Source organism: Rutidosis leptorrhynchoides, chromosome 5 (genome assembly GCF_046630445.1).
Source record: "Rutidosis leptorrhynchoides isolate AG116_Rl617_1_P2 chromosome 5, CSIRO_AGI_Rlap_v1, whole genome shotgun sequence".
Taxonomy (NCBI): domain Eukaryota; kingdom Viridiplantae; phylum Streptophyta; class Magnoliopsida; order Asterales; family Asteraceae; genus Rutidosis; species Rutidosis leptorrhynchoides.
In genome coordinates, this window is record NC_092337.1 from 296908528 (window position 1) to 296932715 (window position 24188).

Here is a 24188-nt window from a genome sequence, read left to right on the forward strand (position 1 = left end):
TAGGTGATGAGATTTAGTTATTTCTTATATGCATATATTGTATAGGTAGGTATATGATATTTATGAGTTGTTTTTCAAACACAGTAATCCTATTAAATATAATATTGTTACATCTTTGATAAATTAAACGTATGATTAAAAGTTAGTGGAATGCAAACAAAGAAAAGCACATTAAATCTATTCATTTATTATCACGGGAGTTTAAATTATTAGGCTACCGACGGTTCTCACAGGACGTTGTATCGTGCGAAATAAGTGGCGGATAAAAGTGTTCAGAAAAATTCCATATTTTTAAATTAACTATTTATTTTGGTCATTATGGTATAAAATTCGACCATTAACTATTAAATAAAAATTACATTAATTATTCACTCCCAACCCCAAGTAAAATATAAAAAGTTTCAAAATTTAATAAATAGCTCCTAAATACATTTTACTAAGCCTATAATTTATAAAACTCATTTTCGGGTCACCTTTTATTTTAAAATTATATAAGTTTGAATTTAACTTGCCTTAATATCAATCGAAACATCAAACGAGTATTACAATTATTTAATATTTATTTTTAATATACTTTTATTTATATATAGATATGTTTTTAAATAACTATTATAATATCATATTTCATAACAACAATATTTTAAATTATATTTTCAATTATTATTTATCAATATATATGTATATATACACACATATCTGTTTACAATTAATTGTTCGTAAATCATCGGAAATGGTCGAAGGTTAACTGCATTCATGTAAACAAATTCAAAAATTTTCAAACTCAACATTACAGACCTTTCTTTTAATGTTGGAAACATATAAAGATTAAGTTTAAATTTGGTCAAAAATTTCCGGGTCGTCACAGTACCAACCCGTTAAAGAAATTTCGTCTCGAAATTTGATTGGAATGGTCATGGCTGACAATAAGTATGTTTTCATGACATATACGAGCTGAAAATTAGAGCTTTATCATTAGCGATTAATATGGATAAAACAATTCATTTTGTGAAGAGTATGAGTGAAGCTATCACAAAAGAGTGGAATGAGTAAATGTAGGTTTATCATATCTTTTGACGTATATAGGATTGATTTCCAGAGTTCAAGGGATTTGGAGAAAATCTTCGTAATAAGATTTGATTCTTTGGTAATTAAGAAAATTAAGATCATCTTTAGTTAAATGCGATAATCTGTTTTGATTTGCTTTGTCTGGTATTTCACTATAAATCCACCCTCTTTATTTCCTTTATATTTTGGGGTTCCATACTTTTGTTTTCTCTTCCCGACTTTAAGTCAAGCGAATAATGGTCTACAATTCGTAGGTATAAAGTTTCGAATGAACATGACTAATGTTCTTAAGAGAGAAATTGTAATAGCACGATCTTGATTGGTTAAATTGCCAGAATTCAAGAGAAAAGATAGAACAATCAGGAAGATATGTTCTTGATATGTTCAGAGATTAGGTAGAATGTAAGAGTCGTGTAACATGGCACATGATGACGTTATGGTCTGTGAATCATCACGTTTCATTAGAAACTCAGCATGACTTACTGTAATATAATCACGTTGATCAAGTGTCATTATATTATACTAACTCATGCATCAGTTCCCAACACTACTTCAAAAACATTCTTATTTTAAATCGAAAGTTTCAGAATTTAGAAACTAAAATAGTTTCTTTTATGATGTAACACTGATATCGGAAAAGATAAATGATTTCAGATAAGAATAGTTATGAAAATATCTTCAGAAATATCGAAGATATTATAATGAAAAATACGATGATATCTTAGAATATTTAAGATCAGGAAATGATGAAGAATATTGTTCGCAAGGGTTTAGAGTAAGGAACAAGGTATTCGCTAAAGACTTTAGCAGACACTGAATTGTTTAGATTCTTTGAAGGAAGGTTTAGTCTTTGTGATTTGTCCATAGCCTCCTTCATGGGTTGCTCAATCCAATTTTCAGTACAAATTTTCCATTGAGCTTTTCCAACATATCCTTCTTTATCATCAAACTTTTTACTGTTAAGGTCGTTTACAGTTTTGCTGCTTCATTCAGCTTTTTCAATATTTCGAGTATTCATTCGTAGATTGTGCACTTTTCAAAAATTCCGAATGGAAGATCGTAATTCTAAGAGATAAATGTTATTCCAATAAGTGTTGATGTAGCAATGCTTGCGAGATTCAAAATACAGGTTGCTAACTCCCGGTAATTAATGTGGTAATTCTCGTTATAAGATGTGGATGAGTTTATGAACAGGTTTTTGATGAACAAATATAATGCTTTTTCGGAGAGTCAAAGATCAAGCAAGTTGCTGGCAAGTTTACTGCTAATGTGGTGGGATATAAACTGTTCCTTGGCAATGATAATGAAAGGTAAACTTATATATCGAAGTTATAATAAGGCTTATTCGAATGAAAGGTCGATGTTGATTTGCTGGAGCTGTGACAAAATTGGCTACTTTGAAAAAGAATTGCAATGTTATTATCGGTAATAACAATGCCAAAGGAACTATCACAGATACGTGTTAAATGTTTACTCAGGTTCCGAGTGTTTTCAGGTGCATAACTATATGCATCAATCTTTTCTTCCGTAGATGAAGTGCGGTTGGTTCATCCTCTCGATTGCGGTGTTTTCAAGAATCATGAAAGGTTTGAACGCAAATTATAATTGTCAAGATACAAATGAGGTTTAGGATGAAATCAAGTGGCAAACTTGAAGAATTGTTTAGTTTCATATGTTATAATCAATATTTTAATTCATTTTAATTGTCCAATGTTGGCAGTCCATAGTTAGCAGTCCACAATTAGTAATTCAATAATTCATATATAGTTTAATATATAATATTCGAATTAATTAATACGTATCATGACCCATTGTATACATGTCTCAGACTCGATCACAACTCAAAGTATATATATTATTATAGAATCAACCTCAACCCTGTATAGCTAACTCAAGCATTACTGCATATAGAGTGTCTATGGTTATTTCAAATAATATATATAGATGCGTCGATATGATATGTCAAAACCTTGTATACGTGTCCTGATATTTAAAGTGCGTAAAATAAATAACAGAAATTAAATGACGATAAATAAAATTGCGAGAATTAAAATTGCGATAAATAAATTGCGATAAATAAATTGCGATAAATAAAATGTAATAAGGAATTAATAGTTAGCTAGGAACAGTTAGCTAGGATTTTGTTAGCGCGGATTCTTAACAAAATTTCTCATAGTTAATTTGTTTGTTTCTAACAAATTTTATTTCGTCCAATGTTTTCTTCATTATGCCACTTGTTGGATTCTGATAGGTCAAAATCCAAATATGAAATTGAATGAAAATGGTTCTTCTGTGGTGAACGGATTCGTATATCTGTGGATGCAAGTAGGATAGTAAATGACCGTTGAATTAGATTTGAAAGAATGTACAGTGTACTTATTAATGTGAAATCTATATATTCATCGGGTATTACCTACCCGTTAAAATATTTTCACCATTAACAGTTTGTAAGAAAGAATTTTTAATTACAATCTTTATGAAATTATATATACTTATATATTTTCTTCAGATGTAATCATGGATTTAATGAGTCAATATGATATTAGACTCATTTGATTTACTGTTAGAAGAATGATATATAATCTCTAAAACATTAGAGATTACATAATTGCCATGTCGAACGAAGATAATTGATGTAGAACGATACTTAGTATGATGATTATAATCGAGTTACAGAATGAGATGTTGAGGCGTGTGTTGTTGATGGTACGGGTGTTGTTACTGATGGTACTGTTGGTGCCGGTGATGTTGCTAAAGCTGGTATGTTTTGCACCATATTTTCCAAGACTACAACTCGGGCGCGAAGTTCGTTGACTTCTTCTATTATTTCGGGATGATTGTCGATAGGAATGAGCGAATAAATAAGGTTTAAAATCTGAGTTATGATATAGTCATGGTGAGATACTCTGAGAGAGGAAATGGTGTTTCGAACAGGTTCGCCGGTAAGTGTTTCAGATTCTTCGCCAAGAGGGAAAGTCGGTGGATGGAAAGGATTGCCTTCTTCTCATCTCCCTCGGTTAAATCGACTACGAACCCATCCCTAATTCATCCAGAATTGAAGATGACTAGTTGGTTGATCCATTTCATTTACATTGCATTCGGAGCTTAGGTGAATATCCATGTCGGAATAGATGTCGGAATAACTATCGGAATAGCTATGGAAATAGCTATCGGAATCTAAGGGACTCGAACTAGTTGAGGGATTCATCTCGTACGATCAGATGAAGGATTTTTCGATAAGAAATAGATTATAGGATGTAGATTAGTACCCTGCAATACATAATTTACATATGCATATATAATACTAAAATCCCATAAGTTACGGAGGAATCTACGGAAGCTGTCAGGCAAGGTAACAATTACAGATACGCTAAGATATGATTTTATCTATACATTGTCTATGCAATAGGGGCAGTAAGACGTTGTAGTGACCCGAACTTTTCCATGTTTATATATATATTAAATGAAATTGTTATTTTACATGATTATGTGTTTCTAACATGTTAAGCAATCAAACTTGTTAAGACTTGATTAATTGAAATAGGTTTCATATAGACAATTGACCACCCAAGTTGACCGGTGATTCACGAACGTTAAAACTTGTAAAAACTATATGATGACATATATATGGATATATATATATTGTTAACATGATATTATGATAAGTAAACATATCATTAAGTATATCAACAGTGAACTACATATGTAAAAACAAGACTACTAACTTAATGATTTTGAAACGAGACATATATGTAACGATTATCGTTGTAACGACATTTAATGTATATATATCATATTAAGAGATATTTATACATCATAATATCATGATAATATAATAATTTAAAATCTCATTTGATATTATAAACATTGGGTTAACAACACTTAACAAGATCGTTAACCTAAAGGTTTCAAAACAACACTTACATGTAACGACTAACGATGACTTAACGACTCAGTTAAAATGTATATACATGTAGTGTTTTAATATGTATTCATACACTTTTGAAAGACTTCAAGACACTTATCAAAATACTTCTACTTAACAAAAATGCTTACAATTACATCCTCGTTCAGTTTCATCAATAATTCTACTCGTATGCACCCGTATTCGTACTCGTACAATACACAGCTTTTAGATGTATGTACTATTAGTATATACACTCCAATGATCAGCTCTTAGCAGCCCATTTGAGTCACCTAACACATGTGGGAACCATCATTTAGCAGCTAGCATGAAATATCTCATAAAATTACAAAAATATGAGTAATCATTCATGACTTATTTACATGAAAATAAAATTACATATCCTTTATATCTAATCCATACACCAACGACCAAAAACACCTACAAACACTTTTATTCTTCAATTTTCTTCATCTAATTGATCTCTCTCAAGTTCTATCTTCAAGTTCTAAGTGTTCTTCATAAATTCCAAAAGTTCTAGTTTCATAAAATCAAGAATACTTCCAAGATTGCAAGTTTACTTCCAAGTTTTCTAAATCCATTCCAAGTAATCATCCAAGATCAAGAAACCTTTGTCACTTACAGTAGGTTATCTTTCTAATACAAGGTAATAATCATATTCAAACTTTAATTCAATTTCTATAACTATAACAATCTTATTTCGAGTGAAAATCTTACTTGAAATTGTTTTCGTGTCATGATTCTGCTTCAAGAACTTTCAAGCCATCCAAGGATCCTTTGAAGCTAGATCTATTTTTCTCATTTCCAGTAGGTTTATCCAAGGAACTTGAGGTAGTAATGATGTTCATAACATCATTCTATTCATACATATAAAGCTATCTTATTCGAAGGTTTAAACTTGTAATCACTAGAACATAGTTTAGTTAATTCTAAACTTGTTCGCAAATAAAAGTTAATCCTTCTAACTTTACTTTTAAAATCAACTAAACACATGTTCTATATCTATATTATGTGCTAACTTAATGATTTAAAAACTGGAAACACGAAAAACACCGTAAAATCGGATTTACGCCGTCGTAGTAACACCGCGGGCTGTTTTGGGTTAGTTAATTAAAAACTATGATAAACTTTGATTTAAAAGTTGTTATTCTTTGAAAATGATTTTTATTATGATCATGAAACTATATCCAAAAATTATGGTTAAACTCAAAGTGAAAGTATGTTTTCTAAAATGGTAATCTAGACGTCGTTCTTTCGACTGAAATGACTACCTTTACAAAAATGACTTGTAACTTATTTTTCCGACTATAAACCTATACTTTTTCTGTTTATATTCATAAAATAGAGTTCAATATGAAACCATAGCAATTTGATTCACTCAAAACGGATTTAAAATGAAGAAGTTATGGGTAAAACAAGATTGGATAATTTTTCTCATTTTAGCTACGAGAAAATTGGTAACAAATCTATTCCAACTATAACTTAATCAACTTGTATTGTATATTATGTAATCTTGAGATACCATAGACACGTATACAATGTTTCGACCTATCATGTTGACACATCTATATATATTTCGGAACAACCATAGACACTCTATATGTGAATGTTGGAGTTAGCTATACAGGGTTGAGGTTGATTCCAAAATATATATAGTTTGAGTTGTAATCAATACTGAGATACGTATACACTGGGTCGTGGATTGATTCAAGATAATATTAACGATTTATTTCTGTACATCTAACTGTGGACAACTAGCTGTAGGTTACTAACGAGGACAGCTGACTTAATAAACTTAAAACATCAAAATATATTAAAAGTGTTGTAAATATATTTTGAACATACTTTGATATATATGTATATATTGTTATAGGTTCGTGAATCAACCAGTGGCCAAGTCTTACTTCCCGACGAAGTAAAAATCTGTGAAAGTGAGTTATAGTCCCACTTTTAAAATCTAATATTTTTGGGATGAGAATACATGCAGGTTTTATAAATGATTTATAAAATAGACACAAGTACGTGAAACTACATTCTATGGTTGAATTATCGAAATTGAATATGCCCCTTTTTATTAAGTCTGGTAATCTAAGAATTAGGGAACAGACACCCTAATTGACGCGAATCCTAAAGATAGATCTATTGGGCCTAACAAACCCCATCCAAAGTACCGGATGCTTTAGTACTTCGAAATTTATATCATATCCGAAGGTTGTCCCGGAATGATGGGGATATTCTTATATATGCATCTTGTTAATGTCGGTTACCAGGTGTTCACCATATGAATGATTTTTATCTCTATGTATGGGATGTGTATTGAAATATGAAATCTTGTGGTCTATTGTTACGATTTGATATATATAGGTTAAACCTATAACTCACCAACATTTTTGTTGACGTTTAAAGCATGTTTATTCTCAGGTGAATACTAAGAGCTTCCGCTATTGCATACTAAAATAAGGACAAGATTTGGAGTCCATGTTTGTATGATATTGTGTAAAAACTGCATTCAAGAAACTGATTTCGATGTAACATATTTGTATTGTAAACCATTATGTAATGGTCGCGTGTAAACAGGATATTTTAGATTATCATTATTTGATAATCTACGTAAAGCTTTTTAAATCTTTATTGATGAAATAAAGATTATGGTTTGTTTTAAAATGAATGCAGTCTTTGAAAAACGTCTCATATAGAGGTCAAAACCTCGCAACGAAATCAATTAATATGAAACGTTTTTAATCAATAAGAACGGGACATTTCAGTTGGTATCAGAGCGTTGGTCTTAGAGAACCAGAATTTTGCATTAGTGTGTCTTATCGAGTTTGTTAGGATGCATTAGTGAGTCTGGACTTCGACCGTGTTTTCTTTAAAAATGATTGCTTAACATTTTTGTTGGAAACTATATATTATTAACATGTATATATTATGTGATATATTAATCTCTTAACATGTTTGATATTATGTGATAGATGTCTACCTCTAGCACAAATCCCATTGACTCACCTAATAATAACGAAGAGTCGAATATATATTGGACTGATTCACAAGTTCCCGAAGAAGAACCGGAAGAAGAATCAGAACCGGAAGAAGAATCAGAACCGGAAGAGGAGGAACCGGAGGAGGAAATAGAACCGGTGGGGGAAATAATAAAATGGTTAAGTAAAAGAAAATCCTCAACTAACCGACCAAGGTTAATTATGGTCAATGGTGTTTCCGCCAAGGAAGCAAAATATTGGGAGGATTACCAATTCTCCGATGAATCGGATTCAGACGAGAATTACGATGATGTTATAGAAATTACCCCAACTGAATTTAAAAAGGCAAAAGAAAATAATAAGGGAAAGGGCATAAAAATAGAGAAATCTAATTCCAACCCCGATGAACTTTATATGTATCGTCAACCCCCGAAGCCCTTAAGTTGTAACAATGACCCGGGAACCTCTAAACCACCAGGTTTTTATAAACCGTTGTGGAAAACGACAGCTAGTATTAGGAGAACATCATATATCCCTAGAAACTTGGCAAAACGAACTAAAATCGAAGAAGAAGAAACGAGCGAGTTGGAATAAGATAGTTGTATTCATGTGGTGTAATATATGTAATATAGTGTGCTTATGCTTTATGATATATGTAAAAATTGCTTGTATTAATAAGTATTTTTTTTATGAATCTAACTCTTGTCTATTTTACAGTATAAAAACACAAAATGGATAGACAACCCAATATTTTAAGAGACCTACCCGGAGACATGATTGATGAAATCTTGTCTAGAGTCGGTCAGAATTCCTCGGCATAACTATTTAAGGCGAGATCAATTTGTAAGACATTCGAAGAACGTTCCAAGAATGCCTTGGTTTATAAAAGGCTTTCGTTCGAAAGATGGGGGATATCACATTGGGAAATTCATAAGTTACGATGTGTTTACTTTGATGCATATATTGCGGGGAACCCAAATGCTATTTTACGCAACGGGTTAAGAAATTATTTTGACTCAATATATCCGAATATAGGACTTCATGATTTAGAAAAAGCGGCTAACATGCAACATAAAGAAGCATGTTATGCTTACGGGTTAGTATTGTTCGCTTCTCACCAAAGTGAGAACAAGAACATCGGGCTACAACTATTAAACAAAACGTTCCCACAAGTGACGGAGTCGGTAATTGGGGTAAGAAATGAGGTTTTTAGTTTATTACGAGACTGTTGGTCATTACGTAACCCTCGTCCCTTTGACGACGTTACAACACGCTGTCTTATCAACGGCCATAACGGTTATGTTCCACAAGACCAACGATGGGAAGTAGTCCTAGTAAAACCAGAATGCAAGACTTGTTTCTGGACGTATGAATTACGTGTCTTTATTGCCTTTGCTGAATGACTTGTGTACTAGCTAGAATTATCTTCATAACTATCTTGTATCAAAGTTATTGTGTGCTATATTTCATGCTTTATGTAAAATAAGCGGTATTGTAAGTTTGTAAAATATTGTATAAAAGTTTGAACGCGAAATATTATTATAATCAGTTTTTCATATAGAATTGTAGTAGTTGAATTGTATATTAGCTACTAAGTATGAACTTAACGGGTAGGTACTACCCGAATTTAAACTTATAAAACGCTAATATGAAGAAAAAGCTTTTATAAATGAGTTCATATTATGCTACGAAATACTATTAACTACTCTTAATATTCTGTATGATTAACTTGTTCCATTTGACTATTTTGAAGGATATGGCACCGACTACTCGACACACCGTGAATATGAATGAAGAGGAATTCTGTACTTTTCTAGCTTCAAACATAGCCGCAGTACAGGCTGCGCTACATACCAACAATAACCTTGGATCTAGCAGTACAGGAAATCGTGTAGGATGCACCTATAAAGAATTCACTGCCTGCAAACCTTTGGAATTTGATGGAACCGAAGGACCGATCGGATTGAATCGGTGGACCGAGAAGGTCGAATCGGTGTTTGCCATAAGTAAGTGTACTGAAGAGGACAAAGTAAAGTACGCTACACATACCTTCACAGGTTCTGCGTTAACATGGTGGAATACCTATCTAGAGCAAGTGGGACAAGATGATGCGTACGCACTACCGTGGTCAGCATTCAAGCACTTGATGAACGAGAAGTACCGTCCCAGAACCGAGGTCAATAAGCTCAAGACAGAACTTAGGGGGTTACGAACCCAAGGATTTGATATTACCACGTACGAAAGACGATTCACAGAATTGTGCCTATTATGTCCGGGAGCGTTCAAAGATGAGGAAGAGAAGATCGACGCGTTTGTGAAAGGATTACCGGAAAGAATCCAAGAAGATATAAGTTCACACGAGCCCGACTCCATACAACAGGCATGTAGAATGGCTCACAAACTAGTGAACCAGATTGAAGAAAGAATTAAAGAACAGACTGCTGAAGATGCCAATGTGAAGCAAGTCAAAAGAAAGTGGGAGGAAAACGGTGATAAGAATCACCAATACAACAACAACAGCAATTACAACAATAATCGCAACAACTATCCCAACAATCGCAACATCAATCGCAACTACAACAAACGGCCCAACAACAACAACAACAACAACAACAGCATCAGCAACTACAACAATCATCCCAATAATAATAATAACCGCAACAACAACAACAATCAGAAGCAGCTATGCCAAAGGTGTGAAAAGTAACACTCGGGGTTCTGCACCAAATTTTGTAACAAGTGTAAAAGAAATTGTCATAGCGCGGCGAAGTGTGAGGTCTACGGACCAGGGGTTAACAGAACGAAAGGAACAAATGGTGTCGGAACGAGTAATGGCGGAGCAAGTAGTGTCGGAGCAAGTTATGCCAATGTAGTTTGTTATAAATGTGGAAAACCGGGCCACATTATTAGAAATTGCCCAAACCAGGAGAACACGAATGGACAAGGCCGCGGAAGAGTTTTCAATATTAATGCGGCAGAGGCACAGGAAGACCCGGAGCTTGTTACGGGTACGTTTCTTATTGACAATAAATCTACTTACGTTTTATTTGATTCGGGTGCGGATAGAAGCTACATGAGTAGAGATTTTTGTGCTAAATTAAGTTGTCCATTGATACCGTTGGATAGTAAATTTTTACTCGAATTAGCAAACGGTAAATTAATTTCAGCAGATAATATATGCCGGAATCGAGAAATTAAACTGGGTAGCGAAATATTTAAGATTGATTTGATACCAGTAGAGTTAGGGAGTTTTGATGTAATAGTTGGCATGGACTGGCTGAAGAAGGTGAAAGCAGAGATCGTATGTTATAAAAATGCAATTCGCATTGTACGAGAAGAAGGAGAACCCTTAATGGTGTACGAAGAAAAGGGCAACATGAAGCTACATCTTATTAGTAATTTGATGGCACAAAAACTAATAAGAAAAGGTTGATATGCTATTCTAGCACACGTCGAGAAAGTAAAAACTGAAGAAAAGAGCATCAATGATGTTCCCGTCGCAAAAGAATTTCCCGATGTTTTTTCGAAAGAATTACCGGGACTACTTCCACATCGATCTATTGAATTTCAAATAGATCTTGTACCAGGAGCTGCACCAATAGCTCGTGCTCCTTATAGACTCGCACCCAGCGATATGAAAGAACATGCAAAGCCAACTACAAGAACTATTAGAACGTGGTTTCATTCGACCAAGCACATCACCGTGGGGAGCTCCTGTTTTTTTTGTCAAGAAGAAAGATGGTACATTCAGGTTGTGTATCGACTACCGAGAGTTGAACAAACTTACCATCAAAAACCGCTACCCACTGCTGAGAATTGACGACTTATTTGATCAACTTCAAGGCTCGTCTGTTTATTCAAAGATTGACTTACGTTCCGGGTAGCATCAAATGCGGGTGAAAGAAGATGATATTCCAAAGACTCCTTTCAGAACACATTACGGTCATTACGAGTTTATGGTCATGCCATTTAGTTTAACTAATGCACCAGCTATGTTCATGGACCTTATGAACCGAGTGTGTGGACCATACCTTGACAAGTTTGTCATTGTTTTCATTGATGACATACTTATTTACTCAAAGAATGACCAAGAACACGGTGAACATTTGAGAAAGGTGTTAGAAGTATTGAGGAAGGAAGAATTGTACGCTAAGTTTTCAAAGTGTGCATTTTGGTTGGAAGAAGTTCAATTCCTCGGTCACATAGTGAACAAAGAAGGTATTAAGGTGGATCCGGCAAAGATAGAAACTGTTGAAAAGTGGGAAACCTCGAAAACTCTGAAACACATACGCCAGTTTTTAGGACTAGATGGTTACTACAGAAGGTTCATCCAAGACTTTTCCAGAATAGCAAAACCCTTGACTGCATTAACGCATAAAGGGAAGAAATTTGAATGGAAGGATGAACAAGAAAATGCGTTTCAATTATTGAAGAAAAAGCTAACTACGGCACCTATATTGTCATTACCTGAAGGGAATGATGATTTTGTGATTTATTGTGACGCATCAAAGCAAGGTCTCGGTTGTGTATTAATGCAACGAACGAAGGTGATTGCTTATGCGTCTAGACAATTGAAAATTCACGAACAAAATTATACGACGCATGATTTGGAATTAGGCGTGGTTGTTTTTGCATTAAAGACTTGGAGGCACTACTTATATGGGGTTAAAAGTATTATATATACTGACCACAAAAGTCTTCAACACATATTTAATCAGAAACAACTGAATATGAGCAGCGTAGGTGGATTGAATTGTTGAATGATTACGACTTTGCGATTTGTTACCACCCGGGGAAGGCAAATGTGGTAGCCGACGCCTTGAGCAGGAAGGACAGAGAACCCATTCGAGTAAAATCTATGAATATAATGATTCACAATAACCTTACTACTCAAATAAAGGAGGCACAACAAGGAGTTTTAAAAGAGGGAAATTTAAAGGATGAAATACCCAAAGGATCGGAGAAGCATCTTAATATTCGGGAAGACAGAACCCGGTATAGGGCTGAAAGGATTTGGGTACCAAAATTTAAAGATATGAGAGAAATGGTACTTAGAGAAGCTCATAAAACCAGATACTCAATACATCCTGGAACGGGGAAGATGTACAAGGATCTTAAGAAACATTTTTGGTGGCCGGGTATGAAAACCGATGTTGCTAAATACGTAGGAGAATGTTTGACGTGTTCTAAGGTCAAAGCTGAGCATCAGAAACCATCAGGTCTACTTCAACAACCTGAAATCCCGGAATGGAAATGGGAAAACATTACCATGGATTTCATCACTAAATTTCCAAGGACTGCAAGTGGTTTTGATACTATTTGGGTAATAGTTGATCGTCTCACCAAATCAGCACACTTCCTGCCAATAAGAGAAGATGACAAGATAGAGAAGTTAGCACGACTGTATTTGAAGGAAGTCGTCTCCAGACATGGAATACCAATCTCTATTATCTCTGATAGGGATGGCAAATTTATTTCAAGATTCTGGAAGACATTACAGCAAGCATTAGGAACTCGTCTAGACATGAGTACTGCCTATCATCCACAACTGATGGGCAGAGCGAAAGGATGATACAAACGCTTGAAGACATACTATGAGCATGTGTTATTGATTTTGGAAACAGTTGGGATCGACATCTACCGTTAGCAGAATTTTCCTACAACAACAGCTACCATTCAAGCATTGAGATGGCACCGTTTGAAGCACTTTGTGATAGAAAGTGCAGGTCTCCGATTTATTGGAGTGAAGTGGGGGATAGACAGATTACGGGTCCGGAGATAATACAAGAAACTACCGAGAAGATCATCCAAATTCAATAACGGTTGAAAACAGCCCAAAGTCGACAAAAGAGCTACGCTGATATTAAAAGAAAAGATATAGAATTTGAAATTGGAGAGATGGTCATGCTTAAAGTTGCACCTTGGAAAGGTGTTTTTCGATTTGGTAAACGAGGGAAATTAAATCCAAGGTATATTGGATCATTCAAGATTATTGATCGTGTCGGACCAGTAGCTTACCGACTTGAGTTACCTCAACAACTCACGGCTGTACATAACACTTTCCACGTCTCGAATTTGAAGAAATGTTTTGCTAAAGAAGATCTCACTATTCCGTTAGATGAAATCCAAATCAACGAAAAACTTCAATTCATCGAAGAACCCGTCGAAATAATGGATCGTGAGGTCTAAAGACTTAAGCAAAACAAGATACCAATTGTTAAGGTTCGATGGAATGCTCGTAGAGGACCCGAGTTCACCTGGGAACGAGAAGATCGGATGAAGAAGAAATACCAGCATTTATTTCCAGAAGATAAGTCAACACCTCCAACTGCTTAAAATTTCGGGACAAAATTTATTTAATGGGTAGGTACTGTAGTGACCCGAACTTTTCCATGTTTATATATATATTAAATGAAATTGTTATTTTACATGATTAAGTGTTTCCAACATGTTAAGCAATCAAACTTGTTAAGACTTGATTAATTGAAATAGGTTTCATATAGACAATTGACCACCCAAGTTGACCGGTGATTCACGAACGTTAAAACTTGTAAAAACTATATGATGACATATATATGGATATATATATAGTTAACATGATATTATGATAAGTAAACATATCATTAAGTATATCAACAGTGAACTACATATGTAAAAACAAGACTACTAACTTAATGATTTTGAAACGAGACATATATGTAACGATTATCGTTGTAACGACATTTAATGTATATATATCATATTAAGAGATATTTATACATCATAATATCATGATAATATAATAATTTAAAATCTCATTTGATATTATAAACATTGGGTTAACAACACTTGACAAGATCGTTAACCTAAAGGTTTCAAAACAATACTTACATGTAACGACTAACGATGACTTAACGACTCAGTTAAAATGTATATACATGTAGTGTTTTAATATGTATTCATACACTTTTGAAAGACTTCAAGACACTTATCAAAATACTTCTACTTAACAAAAATGCTTACAATTACATCCTCGTTCAGTTTCATCAACAATTCTACTCGTATGCACCCGTATTCGTACTCGTACAATACACGGCTTTTAGATGTATGTACTATTAGTATATACACTCCAATGATCAGCTCTTAGCAGCCCATGTGAGTCACCTAACACATGTGGGAACCATCATTTGGCAACTAGCATGAAATATCTCATAAAATTACAAAAATATGAGTAATCATTCATGACTTATTTACATGAAAACAAAATTACATATCCTTTATATCTAATCCATACACCAACGACCAAAAACACCTACAAACACTTTTATTCTTCTATTTTCTTCATCTAATTAATCTCTCTCAAGTTCTATCTTCAAGTTCTATGTGTTCTTCATAAATTCCAAAAGTTCTAGTTTCATAAAATCAAGAATACTTCCAAGATTGCAAGTTTACTTCCAAGTTTTCTAAATCCATTCCAAGTAATCATCCAAGATCAAGAAACCTTTGTTACTTACAGTAGGTTATCTTTCTAATACAAGGTAATAATCATATTCAAACTTTAATTCAATTTCTATAACTATAACAATCTTATTTCGAGTGGAAATCTTACTTGAAATTGTTTTCGTGTCATGATTCTGCTTCAAGAACTTTCAAGCCATCCAAAGATCCTTTGAAGCTAGATCTATTTTTCTCATTTCCAGTAGGTTTATCCAAGGAACTTGAGGTAGTAATGATGTTCATAACATCATTCTATTCATACATATAAAGCTATCTTATTCGAAGGTTTAAACTTGTAATCACTAGAACATAGTTTAGTTAATTCTAAACTTGTTCGCTAATAAAAGTTAATCCTTCTAACTTGACTTTTAATATCAACTAAACACATGTTCTATATCTATATGATATGCTAACTTAATGATTTAAAACCTGGAAACACAAAAAACACCGTAAAACCGGATTTACGCCGTCGTAGTAACACCGCGGGCTGTTTTGGGTTAGTTAATTAAAAACTATGATAAACTTTGATTTAAAAGTTGTTATTCTGGGAAAATTATTTTTATTATGAACATGAAACTATATCCAAAAATTATGGTTAAACTCAAAGTGGAAGTATGTTTTCTAAAATGGTCATCTAGACGTCGTTCTTTCGACTGAAATGACTACCTTTACAAAAACGACTTGTAACTTATTTTTCTGACTATAAACCTATACTTTTTCTATTTAGATTCATAAAATTGAGTTCAATATGAAATCATAGCAATTTGATTCACTCAAAACGAATTTAAAATGAAGAAGTTATGGGTAAAACAAGATTGGATAATTTTTCTCATTTTAGCTACGTGAAAATTGGTAACAAATCTATTCCAACCAAAACTTAATCAACTTGTATTGTATATTATGTAATCTTGAGATACCATAGACACGTATACAATGTTTCGACCTATCATGTCGACACATCTATATATATTTCGGAACAACCATAGACACTCTATATGTGAATGTTGGAGTTAGCTATACAGGGTTGAGGTTGATTCCAAAATATATATAGTTTGAGTTGTGATCAATACTGAGATACGTATACACTGGGTCGTGGATTGATTCAAGATAATATTATCGATTTATTTCTGTACATCTAACTGTGGACAACTAGTTATAGGTTACTAACGAGGACAGCTGACTTAATAAACTTAAAACATCAAAATATATTAAAAGAGTTGTAAATATATTTTGAACATACTTTGATATATATGTATATATTGTTATAGGTTCGTGAATCAACCAGTGGCCAAGTCTTACTTCCCGACGAAGTAAAAATCTGTGAAAGTGAGTTATAGTCCCACTTTTAAAATCTAATATTTTTGGGATGAGAATACATGCAGGTTTTATAAATGATTTACAAAATAGACACAAGTACGTGAAACTACATTCTATGGTTGAATTATCGAAATCGAATATGCCCCTTTTTATTAAGTCTGGTAATCTAAGAATTAGGGAACAGACACCCTAATTGACGCGAATCCTAAAGATAGATTTATTGGGCCTAACAAACCCCATCCAAAGTACCGGATGCTTTAGTACTTCGAAATTTATATCATATCCGAAGGGTGTCCCGGAATGATGGGGATATTCTTATATATGCATCTTGTTAATGTCGGTTACCAGGTGTTCACCATATGAATGATTTTTATCTCTATGTATGGGATGTGTATTGAAATATGAAATCTTGTGGTCTATTGTTACGATTTGATATATATAGGTTAAACCTATAACTCAACAACATTTTTGTTGACGTTTAAAGCATGTTTATTGATAATGCTAAAAACGAACATATATTTCATAGCATTATTCCTCAAGAAAGACAAGCTTTTAGTTGTAATTGTTCTATTTAAAAGTGATATTCGTTTAAATAATAAAAGGTGAAGACAAAAGACAGATTCGACGAATTGAAGACGCAAACGACCAAAAAGCTCAAAAGTAAAAAAAAACAATCAAAGAGGTTCCAATTATTGATAAGAAACGTCTCAAAATTACAAGAGTACAAGATTCAAAACGCAAAGTACAAGATATTAAATTGTACGCAAGGACGTTCAAAAATCTGGAACCGGGACCAGAGTCAACTCTCAACGCTCGACGCAACGGACTAAAAATTACAAGTCAACTATGCATATGAATATAATATAATATATAATTAATTCTTAAAATTAATATATATATTATATTATATTTATAAAACGTCGGCACAAGGAAACAAGCAACATGTGAGCTCTCCCAGCTGGCCATGCGATCGCATGGCCAGGAAGAAGAAAGTCCATGCGATCGCATGGCATGAAAAGTCAGGCCACATCTCCTATAAATTCGCAGTTTGGTGAACGCAAAAACATATATATCCATCCTCTCTATATCTATACGTAAATATTTATATTTATATTTTAATTTTAATTTTAATTTTAGTTTTAATCCTAATAATAAGGGTATGTTAGCGAATATTGTAAGGGTGTAAGTCGAAATTCTGTCCGTGTAATGCTACGCTATTTTTAATCATTGTAAGTTAGGTTCAACCTTTTTAATTTAATGTCTCGTAGCTAAGTTATTATTATGCTTATTTAATCTGAAGTAATCATGATGTTGGGCTAATTACTAAAATTGGGTAATTGGGCTTTGTACCATAATTGGGGTTTGGACAAAAGAACGACACTTGTGGAAATTAGACTATGGGCTATTAATGGGCTTTATATTTGTTTAACTAAATGATAGTTTTTTAATGTTAATATAAAGATTTACAATTGGGCGTCCCTATAAATTACCATATACACTCAATCGGACACGATGGACGGGGTATTTATATGTACGAATAATCGTTCATTTAACCGGACACGGGAATGGATTAATAGCCACTAGAATAATTAAAACAGGGGTGAAATTTTGTAAAAGGACACTTGGCATAATTAATAACAAAATATTAAAACCTTGGGTTACACTCAGTCGACATCCTGGTGTAATTATTAAACAAAGTATTAAAATCTTGTTATAGTTTAAGTCCCCAATTAGTTGGAATATTTAACTTCGGGTATAAGGATAATTTGACGAGGATACTCGCACTTTATATTTATGACTGATGGACTGTTATGGACAAAAACCAGATGGACATATTAAATAATCCAGGACAAAGGACAATTAACCCATGGCATAAAACTAAAATCAACACGTCAAACATCATGATTACGGAAGTTTAAATAAGCATAATTCTTTTATTTCATATTTAATTTCCTTTATTTTATATTTAATTGCACTTCTAATTATCGCATTTTTATTGTTATTGTATTTAATTGCACTTTTAATTATCGTACTTTTTAATTATCGCAAGTTTATTTTATCGCACTTTTATTATTCGCAATTTCATTATCATTATTTACTTTACGCTTTAATTTAAGTCTTGTAATTATTTTTAATATTTTACATTTGGTTTTAACTGCGACTAAAGTTTTAAAATCGACAAACCAGTCATTAAACGGTAAAAACCCCCCTTTATAATAAAAATATTACTTATATATATATTTGCATTTTTATAAAACTAAACTAATATAGCGTTAAGCTTTGTTTAAAGATTTTCCCTGTGGAACGAACCGGACTTACTAAAAACTACACTACTGTACGATTAGGTACACTGCCTATAAGTGTTGTAGCAAGGTTTAAGTATATCCATTCTATAAATAAATAAATATCTTGTGTAAAATTGTATCGTATTTAATAGTATTTTCTTGTAAAATTTAATAGTATTTCGTACACCCCGCTGCACACATCAAGTATTTTTGGCGCCGCTGCCGGGGAACTCAATTTCTTGCTTAAAAGCCGGAAACGCAACGCTATATATAAAAAAAATATATTTTTAAGTTTACTTTTATAAAAAAAAATACGCTTTTGTAAAAATACGTTTTAAATATTCTAAAATATAAAAAAATATAAATATAAATATAAATATTTTTAAGAGTTTGTTAAATATTTAAGTTCTATAAAAGTTTCGTTATCTTTATTTTATAAAAATATAAGTTTTATTTAATTTATATAAATATATTATATAAATATATAAAACAGAAAAATAAAACACAAATCAAAAAAAAAAAAAAATACTCGAGTCCAGTACTGTAGCAGCCCAGTAACTGGCCCGAAACCCTAGCCCATGCGATCGCATGGCCGGGTAACATAGAACTCATGCGATCGCATGAGCTCACCTGACAAGTCTGATTAGTCTGTCAACTACATTAATTACGGTGTAATTATTATTATTATTTAATTAAAACCCTAATTAGGGTTAGTATTTTAAATAATTAATTTAGTTTTATTTATTTAATTTGTATTATTTAGTTAATTAGTTTATAAAATTAATAGTTTTAATAAATAAATAATATAAAAATAATATTTTTATAAAAATTGTACTTTTTACAACTTTTTGTATATTTTTATATTTTGTCCCTTTTTAATAGTTTTAGCGTAATTTTTGTATTTTTCGCTCGTATTTATTTTTAACTCATAGTTTTTGCCATAGTTATTTTTACTTCTAGATTTTTAGGCTTTGCCGTAAAATCCCTTAAGTGCTTTTTCTTTAGACTAAGATTTAGATGCTTTAGAATTTTGCGTCGCCTTTTTAAGTTTTAGTACCCTTATAAGATATTGCCATTTGGGATATAGTTTTACTTGTAAGCTTTAATATTTTTAGACGCCTTTTACCTATGTATCAATTATCATTCCAATTAGTAATTTCAATTTGCGATTATAATTTTAAGTTAGTTGTAGTAATAAGGTTAGGTTAGTCAAGTGTTTTTTAAGTTTTATAAGTTTCTTTTATTTTTCCGTCACTTTTTATTTTTCTTTCTTATTTTTCTTTTTCGATCTTTTTCCGACGAACTCTTTTTCTTTCTTATTTCTCGCCATTCTAGTTTTTAGGACATAGATTTTTAATCTACTTCTTATCTAAATTTCTTAAAATTACGAAAATTTATTTTAAGTGGTTAAATTAATAGACATCAAAATTTTCTGGTTCGTAGTAATAGTTGGATTTGTACGTGGACCGGGTTATTGGAGCGAAACAGTCCTCAATTATATTGAGACCAAACGAATCCTGCCCCTCTGCTGCATCTTTTGGCTATTCGAAACGTGGGCAAAATCAGAAAAGTCTATTGATTAGATAACTTATTATAATTTTTCTTTCCTTTTAAAAACTAATAGGATATTCAGTGAATGCACCGAGCAAGACGTTCACCACCTTTTGTACGTTCACCACCTGTAACTAGATCAAGACATTTAGCAAATATTACTGCCGTTGATTTTTCTTTAGAATCGTCATCCAGTCGACCAAGTACTCTAGTTCAAATTTCCGATAATCCATTTTTTGAACCCGACCTCACAATTGAGAATCCGGAGAATATTCAGGGACGATTCGTAGATCCTGAACCACTAAACTTTCCTCCGGAACCACCAATCATTCAAACAGAGATTGTTGAGGAACGAACCATTAAATCAGAATCCTCTAGTGATTCCGATTCAACAAATTCAATTATGGAGAATCTGGAACCTTTAAGTATGGAAGACCGAATGAGAGCTAAATGCACTGGCCAAGGTCACGCAATTACTCATCCAGACATTAATGCGCCAGATTATGAAATCAAAGGACAAATTCTACACATGGTGACTAATCAATGCCAATTTAGTGGTGCGCCGAAGGAAGATCCAAATGAACATCTACGTACCTTTAATAGGATCTGCACACTATTTAAAATCCGAGAAGTGGAGGATGAACAGATATATCTCATGTTATTTCCCTGGACTTTAAAGGGAGAAGCCAAAGATTGGTTGGAATCGTTACCTGAAGGGGCGATTGATACATGGGACGTTTTAGTTGAAAAATTTCTTAAACAATTCTTTCCGGCATCTAAAGCCGTAAGACTTCAAGCAGAAATTGTTATGTTTACATAGAAGCCAAATGAAACTCTATATGAGGCATGGACTAGATTTGGAAAGTTGTTAAGAGGATGTCCGCAACATGGTTTAGACACCTGTCAAATAGTACAAATATTCTACCAAGGATGCGACATCACTACAAGGAAAGACATAGATATAGCAGCTGGTGGTTCTATTATGAAGAAAACCAAAACTGATGCTTACAAAATTATTGATAACACTGCTTCCCACTCACATGAACGGCACCAAGAAAAAGATATCGTTAGATCATCTAAAGCAGCTAGAGCCGATTCTAGCCATGACTTAGATTCCATTTCCGCAAAGATAGATGCTGTCGAGAGACGAATGGAAAAGATGACTAAAGATATTCACTCAATACGAATTAGTTGTGAGCAGTGTGGAGGACCACATTTGACAAAAGATTGTCTCAGTATTGAATTAACAATGGAACAAAGAGAGAATATTTCATACATAAACCAAAGGCCTGGAAATAATTATCAGAATAATTATCAACCGCCAAGACCTATTTACAATCAAAACCAGAATTATAACAGAAATATTCCATACAACAACCAACAAGGTCCTAGCAATCAACAAGTATCCAATAATACTTACAATCAGCAAAGACCTAATTTTCAAAACAAACCACCACAACAAACCGATGATAAAAAGTCGAATTTAGAAGATATGATGACGAAGCTAGTTGAAACTCAAACGCAGTTTTTCACATCTCAGAAACAAACTAATGAACAAAATGCTCAAGCATTTAGAAATCAACAAGCTTCTATTCAAAATCTGGAACAAGAAGTAAGTAACCTAGCAAGGTTAATAGGTGAAAGAAAACCGGGAAGTTTACCTAGTGATACAAATGCTAACCCCCGAAATGAAACAGCTAAAGCTATTACCACAAGAAGTGGTACAACACTTAAATCACCTGAAATACCTGTAACTTCTGATGAAGCTATTCCTACTCCACAAGAACCACAACCTGATCAAGATAAGGAAAAAGAACCGGTAGTTGAAAAGGTTAATGAAGATAACACAGTTAAGGCTAAACCTTATGTTAAACCATACCAACCACCACTTCCTTACCCGAGTAAAATGAAGAAAGAGAAACTTGAAGCCGAGCAATCCAAATTCTTGGATATGTTTAAACAGATAAATGTAAATCTTTCTTTCATTGATGTGATTTCAGGAATGCCTAGATACGCTAAATTCTTGAAAGATCTGATCACGAATAGAAAGAAAATGGAAGAACTCTCGGCTGTTACTATGAATGCTAATTGTTCAGCAGTGCTGTTGAATAAGATACCAGAAAAATTATCTGATCCAGGAAGTTTCACAATTCCATGTTTTCTGGGTAGTCTTAGTTCAATAGAAGCATTGGCAGATTTAGGTGCTAGTATAAATCTAATGCCATATTCACTATACGCTAAACTAGACCTTGGAGAATTGAAACCAACCAGAATAAGCATACAACTAGCTGATCGATCAATAAAATATCCTAGAGGGATAATGGAAAACATGCTAGTTAAAGTTGGTACTTTAGTATTTCCAGTAGATTTTGTTGTTCTGGACATGGAAGAAGATTCTCAAGTCCTCTCATATTAGGAAGACCATTCTTAAACACGGCTAAAGCAATGATAGACGTGTTCGGTAAGAAACTGACCCTAAGTATAGAGGACGAGAGTGTTACCTTTTCAGTTGATAGAGCAATGCAACAACCGCAATCTGCAGATGATACATGTTATTATATTCAAACTATAGATGCACATGCAGAATTATTAGAAGAATTTCCAGAATTACAAGGAACAGGAGAATGTTCTTTAGGAGAAGGTAATGAACCAATTGATGAAGCTAAAATGTTAGCTACACTTATAGCTAATGGATATGAACCAACAACAGAAGAAATTCAAATGCTAAAAGAAGAAGACAGATATCGATACAAATCATCGATAGAAGAACCACCGAAATTAGAGTTAAAGCCACTTCCAAACCATTTGGAATACGCTTATTTACATGGTGAATCTGAATTACCTGTAATAATATCGTCTTCTCTTACTGAAAATGAGAAATCACAACTCATTTCTATGTTGAAAGCTCATAAACCAGCCATTGCATGGAAGATTCATGATATTAAAGGAATAAGTCCTTCGTATTGCACACATAAAATCCTTATGGAAGAAGGTCATAAAACGTATGTGCAACGCCAACGAAGACTAAATCCTAATATGCAAGATGTAGTTAAGAAAGAGATTATTAAACTGCTAGATGCAGGTTTGATATATCCAATCTCTGATAGTCCATGGGTAAGCCCAGTTCAATGCGTGCCTAAGAAGGGTGGCATGACTGTCATTACAAATGAGAAAAATGAGCTTATTCCTACTAGGACTGTAATAGGATGGCGTGTATGTATTGATTATAGAAAATTAAATGACGCCACCAGAAAAGATCACTTTCCCTTACCTTTCATAGATCAAATGTTGGAAAGATTAGCCGGAAATAGTTACTATTGTTTCCTAGATGGATTTTCCGGATATTTTCAAATTTCAATAGCACCCGAAGATCAAGAGAAAACCACATTCACGTGCCCTTATGGTACTTTTGCTTACAAACGCATGCCATTTGGACTTTGTAACGCCCCTGCAACCTTTCAAAGGTGTATGATGGCGATTTTTCACGACATGATAGAAGAATGCATGGAAGTTTTCATGGATGACTTTTCAGTCTTCGGTGATACATTTGAAACATGTCTAGCTAATCTGGAACGAATGCTCATTATATGC